Source organism: Mus caroli, chromosome 1 (genome assembly GCF_900094665.2).
Source record: "Mus caroli chromosome 1, CAROLI_EIJ_v1.1, whole genome shotgun sequence".
Taxonomy (NCBI): domain Eukaryota; kingdom Metazoa; phylum Chordata; class Mammalia; order Rodentia; family Muridae; genus Mus; species Mus caroli.
In genome coordinates, this window is record NC_034570.1 from 130,344,060 (window position 1) to 130,353,281 (window position 9,222).

Genomic DNA, 9,222 nt, shown 5'->3' on the forward strand with positions numbered 1-9,222 from the left:
CCCCTTGATCACTAATTAAGAAAATGCCTTACAGTTGTATCTCATGGAGGCATTTCCTCAACTGAAGCTCCTTTCTCTGTGATAACTCCAGCTGTGTCAAGTTGACACAACACTAGCCAGTACAACATCTGATAAAATGTCTAGTAAGATAAATGGTGGGCATGCCTGTTTTGTATTTAACATTGGGTATTTCTTATCACATAGAACTAGAGGGAAGAGAACTCTTCTTGACCTTAGCTTTTTTCATAATCTCCCAGACACTCACATGCAGATTCATTCCTCTCTGTAGAGATCTCAGGTTGTCCACTGAAAGAAAGAACCTCGAACCAAATCCCTCTGAGGTACTTTGTAGCCTGCATAACACCATATCTAACTCTTGTTCAGGGTGAGTATTGATGCTATCATTCAGCTCAAAAAACATTTTGCCCAGGATGTTACCCACAGAGGTGTCATACAGAGGTATCTACTACACATCAGATTACAAAACATGTCACATAATTATTTCTAAGGGTGAGGCCAGACACTTATGTACAAAAAGTGAAACCACTGGAAAAGGTGAGATCAGTACAAAAATGTATTTTGTTTGAAATATTAAAATTATTCTATGGATTTAGACATGATAAATATTAACTTCTTTGTCAGACTCTTGGATTCTCTGGGAGCCATCATGTTTCAAGCCAATATTCCTTTCCTCAACACATGCTAATGCCACATCTAAATCTTATTCAAAAAATTAAATTGAAGAGATGTACCATTAATTTACCAAAATGTATTCACTCCTTGATTTATTTATAGACTATAAATATGAACACTTTGTAAAGGAGTTTAATTCACAAGATATTTGACTTGGAAAAATAATTTCTTCTTAATGAAGAAACAGTGACGATATGGCACAAAGTAGTGGTTAAACAGTACTGCTTTTGCTCAGCCTCAGGACATTTTTTGCTTTGGGTTTTTGGAAGAGTTATTTATACATTTTGATCTGATGTGTGTGAGAGAATTCTACTTGCATGTGTGCATGAGCATCATCCATATGTAGTGCCTGCAGAAGCCAGAAAAGAAAAAACAGAACTCCTGGAACTAGAGTTACAGAATATTATAAGCTATCTTTTGGGGAAATGGAACCAAACCTGAGTCCTCTGAAAAAGCAGTAAATGCCATAAATCCCACTAGGTCATCTCTCCAGTCCCATGTAAGGTAATCCCCATGTACTGTGCTTAATTACATGAACATGTCCACAGACAATGCAAAGACAAACAGTTAGCCTAGTGACTTCAGGAATTTCTTCAGCAAATTGTCTTATAACATGTTATGGGTCACAATTTGCTCCTTGAAACATGGGTTGAAAATAGTCCTGAGTTTATCACATAGGATGAAAACATAATTTAATTCCTCCCAATGAGATTTCATCTTGTATTTATTATTCCCTCTGTGGTGGTGAGAATGCCATAGATTCACAACAAATACTTGTGAAATTAACCTCGGGGAATACAATTCTGAGAAGAAACATCAGAAGCCTCACACTGTGGGCACAAATAGACACTTGTGAGGATTCGTCCTGGAATAGAAAAGGAATCTTCCTATTTAAAAAAATAAAAAGACAAAGATACACAAATGATTGATAAGCATATAAAACCATGTTTGACAGCACTCATAATAGTAATGTTAATCAACATCTCAACAAGTTACACCCACTAGGATAGCTACCAAAACATCAGATAATAACAAGGGCCGAAGTGCCAGTGGAGAGAGATAAGCGAAACTGGCAGGCTTCTCTGCTGATGATGGGTATATAAAACAATCTGGCGACTTTGGGGAAAAGTTCATATTACTTCAAAAGTTAAGCAAAGACAGAATCTAGAAATTTCACTCCTATGAATAGGCCCAAGAGAAATAAAGATGTGTGTCTATGCAGAAACTTGTACATAAATATTACAGCAGCATTATTTATATTAGGCAAAAGAGTAAATAACCAAAGCTCTATCCACTGACCTCCTTGTACACACAATGTAGTAGAGTGACACAAGATGATGTCACTTGCCCATAGCAAGACACAAACCACTGATCCATGCTGCAGTGTGTGTGTGTGTGTGTGTGTGTGAATTTTAAAAGCATGTTAAGTGAAAGAAGCAAGTCACCAAATACTTTACTCTATATGATGCTATTTATGTAAAATGTTAATAAATAAATAAATAAATAAATAAATAAATAAAAGATAATCCATAGAAAAGAAACCTGGTCAATGGTTGCTTAGATCTTGTGTATGTGTTGGAGGGTTAGGGGGATAATGCCCTTGTAGCTAAAGGGCACAGATTTCCTTTTTTAAATGACAAGAGATTGTTGAGAGACACCAAGCCAGACAGCCTGTGTTTGATCCCTTGGATGCACATCATGGAAGGAGAAGAGAGTACCCAGAATTGTCCTCTGACCTTCATTCATGTCCTGTGACACATTTGGGCACACACACATGCATTTTACACACAGTAAATAAATAAAATGTTAATTTAAAACAATTTTAAGTGAGCAAATGTTATAAAAATCATGTTATAAAATTGAAGGTTGCACATATCTTTGAATTACTAAAAACCTAAACAAAACCTTTCAAAAAAAAAAAGCTAAGACATCAGCTTTTTTCTTGTAGCACCTTTCAAGTTTATAGGCTAGATACAGAAATAGTGAGGTATCCCAACTGTAACCAGCCTTTGTTTTACCTGAGGACTTAATGAATAACATTGTCAAACATTCAGGACACATGCTAGACATTCAATAAAAGCCTGATTCAGTGAACTATCCTAGAATGGTTTTTATTAAAAGTAAAATAGTCTGTCAAAAAAAAAGTGCAGTAAGATAAAACACCTTGCAACTTAGGATGTTTCAAAAAGCAAGCATCATGACCACCATCGTCAAAGTGAAATTTTTCTATTTATTTTATTTCCCAACTAAGAAACCCTTGGCTCCATCTACCATTTACTCTGGATCTGACGTTTGCAATCTCTGTATCCTTTGTTGGGTTTGTTGAGACATTCATCCTTTTGTCTCACCTGCATCATCATCCACTTGCACTTCTGAATTAGTCTTTCCTTTTTGAACTCATGTTCTCAATGCACATCTCAGCCGTCACATCATTACGATGCTTAATATTCTGTACTTCCCCATTGGCCTCAGTATTCAAATCCCAATGCACTCTTGCAACTCTGACTGCCAATGCTTGTGTTTCTGTGCCCATCAGTTCCATAATCAGGCTTTCTCTAGGAATACTTGTCAATTCCCTCTGTAACTAGCTTTATGTGTTCTTGTTTCCAGGCCTCTTGCGACTATCTTATGTGATATTTCTCTTTTCCACAGCCTCTTCCTGCTCTGTAAGTACTGTGTTACTTGTTAGGACCTGTGTTAGGACCTACTTTAGTTTTCTCCTAGCACTGAACTAGTATGTACACAAAAGGCACCAGACGGGTTGTGGCTTCACTGAGATACCATGCAGATTAGTCCTTTTGCTGTGATTCCAACTAACTTGCCAATCAAGCATTCATAAAAATGTTCTTCCAAAAAAAACCACAAATGTTCTTCCCATTAACTCTGGGAATGGAGATCCCATAATAATGAGCCAAATACCTGGATATCAAAGGGTATGCTTTCTAGAATTCAACCATTGTGGGAAGCCACATATGCCATTACAAGATGGCGCTGGCTACAGCTGGCCACCACCCATGAATATGGGTAAACAACCAATGTGTGCATGTGCAAACGAGTTTTTTGCTGAGTCACTGCCTGGCCTGAGACATGTTAATGAGGTACTGAAAGCATAACCAATCAGGTGTAGACATGCCTCTCCTAGGCCTATATAGGCAGCACCAGTTCTGGGGCTCGGGGTCTTTCACCTACGCAGTCAATGCTCTCCCAATTAACGTGTTGCAGAAGCATCCTGTTGTGGCGTCTTTCTTGCTGGCGAGTCAGGCGTCTCACAAACCGTCTCTTTTAATATAATTAGGTATTTATCCATATTGATGTTAGCTTTAGTAACATAAGATAGATCTTCAGTGCTTCAGAAGGTCTGAAATCATGTCAAAAAATCAAATGCCATTGCTTTCCCACTAGAGAACCCACTGCCTGGGTGCTGATAAAGTGTGTGTTTCCCTGTGACTCTTGTCTAGTTTTCTGTTTACACTGGGAAACCTGGCAGAAGCAGTCAGGGGATGAAGAAGTCATTGACACACAGACACACAGACAAATATGCTGGAAATCTGGGGCCAGGTAAGATGCACATATTCCAGAGAGCTGCACTACAGCATTACCCAAACCTTGCTGTGTTTATTTTGTACAGCACAGAGGGAGGGAGCTAGAGAGTCTCAGTGAGGGGACAGGGACGGGGAGGTCTCTGTAGCTTGAGCAATCTCAGGCTGTAAACATCTAGGAGAAAGAAGCTACAGTTGGTAGTTTTTCTACACAGTGATCAATTTTCTGTAAGAAGAATTTCAAGCCTGGTCTATACAGGGAAAGACTTTGTCCTTGGTTATTTTCACGGCTGTGCCCATGGCAACACCGCACATTCATTCAGAACTTCACACACAAAGGGCTTCCTAGGATCCCTACAGCTGTCTGGCCCACAGGCACCATGACCGACAAATACTATTAAAATAAGTCTTTATGTCATCTCTTCCTAGATCACAGTAAGAATGACTGGGTTTGCTGATGTCCATCCCTGAGAAGACTGACCAGTACACACTATTTTCTGACGCCTGTAGGAGAAGGACTCCACAGTGTGCAGTATTTCACTGATCACATACATCCAGGTCAAACCAGATCAGGAATGAAAAGCCTTCATGCCACTATAGATGTTGCCATTATGCTAAGTCCATGTTTGGGCCTATATTCAATTCCCCTATGCAAATATGATCTACAAGCCAACAGCAAGAAGGGTATTAATAATGTCTATAAAAATGTTTACCTGGATTAAGCCGTTTCCAAGACTTGTTAGATACAGGGAAGGACTCCCTCCTGGTGAGAGGAAGGTCTTTTTACCCCAAACCGGGCCACATAACCACCTAACACAAAACAGTATTGTTAAGGCTTTCTTTCTTTAAATGAAACTAGAATTTTATATTTTATATTTAAAAGAGTCGCATCAACACCAGCCAGAACACACCAAATAACTTGCAAGAATTTAAAGCTAAGCACAGCAAAGAATTTCACAGCTTACCTCTTGGTTGGAGATGGCATCTCAAAATATAGATTAGTGTTTGAAAGTGACTTGGCGAGATAAATGTGTGAGCTGTGAGGCTTGCAAACCATGAAAGAAAAAAAAAAGGTGGGGGGGGGGAACCTCTAAATTTCACTTCCAAAATGTACCTAACACAAACATTCTTTTAAGAAAGACTCTCTTCTCTCCTCTCCTTCTTGCTCTGAATAAGGAGGATTCGTGAACGGCTGCAGCCCCTGGAGAGTAATACTAGACACACAGCAGACAAGATGCTTCACACATTGGTAACACTCCCAGCCCAAACAGATGCAGAAACGCACAGCCGTTCATTCAGTGAAGACCCTCTCAGTTGCTTGTAAAATGCAGAACACTTCCCTGAGAACACAGGTTTTTCTCTTCATCTGTCATACTCACAGTTTGGACATACACTGACCAATGAGCTCATGGTCAGAGATGTGTTGACATATTTTTGTACTAAAAGTTCCTCAAGTATTGAAAGATGTAATTAATGAGATTAATGAAGTTACTAAAGTGATGTCAATGTATTCAAAAATAAAAGGAAAAATGACGTCTGTCTTAATATCATCCATGAATCAATTTCCTGTCTTAATATCATCCATGATTCCATTTCCTGTCTTAATATCATCCATGATTCCATTTTCTGTCTTAATATCATCTATGATTCCATTTCCATGTGCTGGGGAGAAACGGAGGTAGGTAGAAAACTGGAGTCTCCTTTATGAGCAGTGAGCACGAAGCAATCAAGCCACGTCGTCACTAAAGGCTTTCGAATGTAACAGACTGGTGACGGCTCTGGGAAGTAGAGCAGTCTGAACTGGCAATTAACTACATGAGATGCAATTTCCCAAATTCCCTCTCTCATCTCAGGATGGAAACTACCCAACAGGTCAAGGGACATAGTTTTACAAAACACTGTGCCCTGATGACAACTACATATGCATCTGAGTCCTGTTCAAATCAACCTCGGGATATAATCTCTTCTGTATCTGTTCCTCTAGGGATGTTACCCCAGCCTCCAGTCTTCCTCCACAACTTCCTTTTTCTATGCACAGAAGGAGAAACTTGGCTTTCTTGTTTGAACCACTGAGCCCACCTTGACCACAATGGTGCTTACCAGAGTTTCTCTCAAGGAGTAAGAATTTGTGTAAAGGCATTCAGGCCCTTTGGTCCTTGATATCAGAACGTAAGGTTCAAAGAGCCACTGGGCACACACATGAGTATCCCATGCTGAGTAGCAAACACTCAATGGTAGAGAAGTAGAATGGAGAGGAGAGGAGGCACCGTGGAGTTGGGGAGAGGGGGCTTATAGGAAGCACAGGTAGAAACTCAGAAACTTCCGTGTGGCCGGAAGGGGAGAGAGGTGGAGGCTAACATCACGCTAGCTCCTGTTTTAAAGCCCCTGGAACCAGCTGGCTGTGCCCTCCAACTCCATTTCCCTGGAAGCTCCTTGGAGGCCATCCCTAAACTCCATCCATAACAACTCTTTGATCCCTCCTCCTTCAGCCATCTGATCATTTCCTGCCGACTTCTCACCATCTGAAGCACACCACCTCGAGCGGACATACTTCTTTCCAAAGGCTCTTTCTTCTGTCTGTGCTCATGTAGGTTCTTTGCCACTGTTCCTGTGGGTCTAAACTGCTGCAGCAAGTAAGGTTAAGTTTGAAATAATCTAGCCTTGTTCTCCTTCACGCTTGAATACAGGGCTGGGAGAGCCCTTTATGAAAGGGCACTTCCTTCTAAAATCTCGCTTGCCTTTAATAAGAACCAGAAGCGGATAATCAGGAGTTTGTAGCTGCAGTACTGGAAACAGGGCCTCTGACGCAGCTGTTTCTCAGGTCTGTCACATCTGGCTGGTCTTCTCAGTGAGCTTGTTTTCTACTCTTGAAAAAGAAGAAAAAGGGGAGAAATTACTCTCTGACTTTCCGTAGATGTTAGAGATGCAGGGTACTTAACTGCCAAAGAGTCCACGGTTCAAAACCATATTAAAGGTTTGACAATTAACCTTCCTCTTCAGAACAAAACCCTTCTCCAAAACCCCTGACTTACGTGGCTAACAAGCCCTTAACAAGCTTAGCAAAACCAGAAAGATTCAGATTTCCGAACAGGCAACTGAAAAATTCCAGTCTCGCTTAAGCAAGAGAAAAGAGCCACCCTGGACACATCTTGGGTTCTCAGAAAAGGGACTGGGGCGCTTTTCCCATCAGCTCAGTGTTGCTGAGTTATCACAGGAAAGTCCCTCAGCTGTTGCTTGGAATACTGAGGGATCAGACTTCCATGTCCCAAAGTTTCTTCTTTATCATCTTTATAAATAACTGCTTACATATAACAAGTCATAATTGAAAACTGCCTCTGGCACCATTAAGGCTATAAAACAGGTATCACTGACACACACAACCCCTCCTTCTCTCCCTCTCTCCCCTCTTGCCCCCCTCCTCTCTCCCCCCTCTCCCATTCTCCCTCTGTCTCTTCTCTCTCCCTCTCTTCTCCTCTCCCCTCTCCTCTCTCCCTTTTTTCCTCTCCCTCTCTTCTCCCTCTCTCTCTTCTCCCTCCCCCCTCCTCCTCCTTCCTCTTCTCTTCTCTTCTCTTCTCTTCTCTTCTCTTCTCTTCTCTTCTCTTCTCTTCTCTTCTCTGTATAGCCCTGGCTGTCCTGGAACTCACTTTGTACACCAGGCTGGCCTCAAACCTGGAGATCTACCTGCCTCTGCCGTCCTGAGTGTTGAGAATAAAAGCATGCACCACCACCATGGCTCTTTCATACTGACTCTTTCTTACTCACACCAGAAAAAGAACAAAGTGCAAACAAGGCCTTCAACTCCATGACAGTGTTTTACAAAATCCATAACCTCGGAGAGTTCTTCCAAACAGCCAGCTCACCTTGGAGGTAGCATTTCCTCTGAGAGGGTCTGTGTTGGTGGGAGACTGAAGTCGTCTGCACAGGGACCTCTTGAATTTGCTTCCAGGCATGTGGTTTCGTTATTAACTCTTAGGAATTCCTTAACGTTCTTTATGAGTCTGACTTTGTGGAAATTGTAATAAACAGGAAGTGTTGGGGGCATTTTTAGATTTTATTTCAAGGTCATATTAATTAGTAGATTTTACCTGGACCCCAGGCCTGGGGACGCAGTGGGCACCGTCTGTTTTATGAACTCTTCTCTGCCTCCAACTCGACTCTCCCTCCCGCTTTCTTCTTCTGGTACCATTTTCCCCACAATCCTTTGCTGGCCAAGGAAACCTCAATCTGTCGATCCTACCACCTTTCCCAGGTCCCAGGACCCCTTCCTGTCATCACCCTTCCTCTCTCACAGCTCAGCCTCCGTGGTCCATCATTGGTAATTGCTCCCTTGGTCAGACCCTTCACTATTCGGACCCTCTCTCACTTTGTCTTCCCGGCTTGGCAGAGCTCCAGTTCTCTGCCTAATCTGCACTGCACCTGCTGAGCCCATTGTGGCAGGAGACACGCAGCTCTCTTTACCCTCTGGACTGGAACCTTAGAGGGGGCCCTTTCCAGTGTAGTCAAGTCCGCTACCCTGGCCAAGTCCCTGTACCTTGCTAATCTAAACCAAAGTTTCCTATCTTCTTTTCATCGTGCCTCTTCTCTCTCTTTCTCAGTTGCCACATTGCTTTTCCGTTGAGAGCACGGTAGTAGGCTGCAAACTTCTCCAGGTGCCCAGAATCACATGCAGCCCATCTGGAGCTGTGAGACACGCTCTGCCTTTTTTCCTGTCGTTGTGAATGAGCTTCCCATAATCCTCAGGGCAGTCAGTCCCAGGCCCGCTCACCTACTTGAGAATACACTCAGCAGCCTGTCCACTATCAGTTTCCCATCTCTGAGAAACGTTGCCCACCAGGCAATGTGTATTTTGTCGGCTATTCCTTCTTAGTTACTGCATACTGTTTCATAAGAGCTGTGTCTAATTTGGCTAAAACCAAGACCCTGCTGTCCCATCCTCAAGCCCCAGATATCTCCCCCAGCTACACGTCAGTTAATGGTGTCACCATTCTCC

At 42.1% G+C, this 9,222-nt stretch overlaps 1 pseudogene; it reads right to left on the bottom strand.

Moving 5' to 3' along the window:
• Positions 1-8,418, bottom strand: part of LOC110296111 — a 107,132-nt pseudogene extending 98,714 nt beyond the window's left edge.
• Positions 8,419-9,222: the final 804 nt, after the last annotated feature.